The following is a 1,230-nucleotide window of genomic DNA, read 5'->3' as shown; positions in this document are numbered from 1 at the left end:
GACGCCTGGGCCCTCGGGGGGGCGGATCCAAGGCTGCCTGGACGCCTGGGCCCTCGGGACACCAATGGCGCCAAGGGCTGGAGCAGAGACCACCCGGACGCCTGGGCCCTCGGGGGGTGGATCCGAGGCCACCCGGACGCCTGGGCCCTCGGGAAGATCAGAGCAGGGATGACCCGGACGCCTGGGCCCTTGGGGTCAAATCTGAGGCTGCCCAGACGCTCGGGGATATCAGGGCAAGGACCACCCGGACGCCTGGGCCCTCAGGGGTCAGAGCCAAGGCTGCCCGGATGCCTGGGCCCTTGGGGAGATCACAGCAAGGATAACCCAGATGCCTGCGCTCTCAGGGGTCAGATCCAAAGCCACCCGGACGCCTGGGCCCTCAGGGATCGGATCCAAGGCCACCCGGATGCCTGGGCCCTCGGGGGTCAGATCCAAGGCCACCCGGACGCCTGGGCCCTCAGGGGTCAGATCCAAGGCCACCCGGATGCCTGGGCCCTCGGGGGTCGGATCCAAGGCCACCCGGACGCCTGGGCCCTCGGGGAGGCTGGAAGCACCAGGGATGCAGGAAGGGGGCGGCGGCACCGGACGCCTGGGCCCGCGGCAGCGGGGAGGGACGGGACGGGACGGGACAGGGATGGACTCACCGACGGTGTCGACGATGAGGAGCATGAGGCCGCCGACGTGGAGGTCGCCGGTGACGCGGAGGGCGAGGGCACGGGGGGGCGCGGGGGGGCCCTGCTCCACCTCCACCCGCAGCTCGAAGGAGCCGTCGATGGCTTCGCCGCTCGCCGTCTTCAGCCCCGCCATGGCGCCGGGGCCCCGCGCGGCACCGAGCCCTGCGGCACCCGCACGCCTGGGTCCCCGCCGCCGCCCCGGACGCCTGGGCCCCTAACGCTGCCGCTGCCCCGGACGCCTGGGCCCACCCCGGTGCTCCCACCGCCGCAGAGGAAGTCGAGGAGGGGAAGGGAGACCGGCCCGGACGCCTGGGCCCCTAAGTCGTCATCCCCCTCCCTACCGCCACGCCCCATCGGGGACACACCCAGATGCCTGGGCCCCTCCTGCCCCGCCGTCCCCCATTGCATCTATCGGGGGGGACCCGGAAGCCTGGGCTCCTCCTGCCCCGTCATCCCCCATCACTTCCGTTGGGGGGAACCCGGACGCCTGGGCCCCTCCTGCCCCATCATTTCCCATTGCATCTATTGGGTGGGACCCGGACGCCTGGGCCCCTCC

This window comes from Apteryx rowi, unplaced genomic scaffold (assembly GCF_003343035.1).
Source record: "Apteryx rowi isolate R43461 unplaced genomic scaffold, aptRow1 scaffold_2429, whole genome shotgun sequence".
Taxonomy (NCBI): domain Eukaryota; kingdom Metazoa; phylum Chordata; class Aves; order Apterygiformes; family Apterygidae; genus Apteryx; species Apteryx rowi.
Note: the sequence above shows the minus strand (reverse complement) of the source record.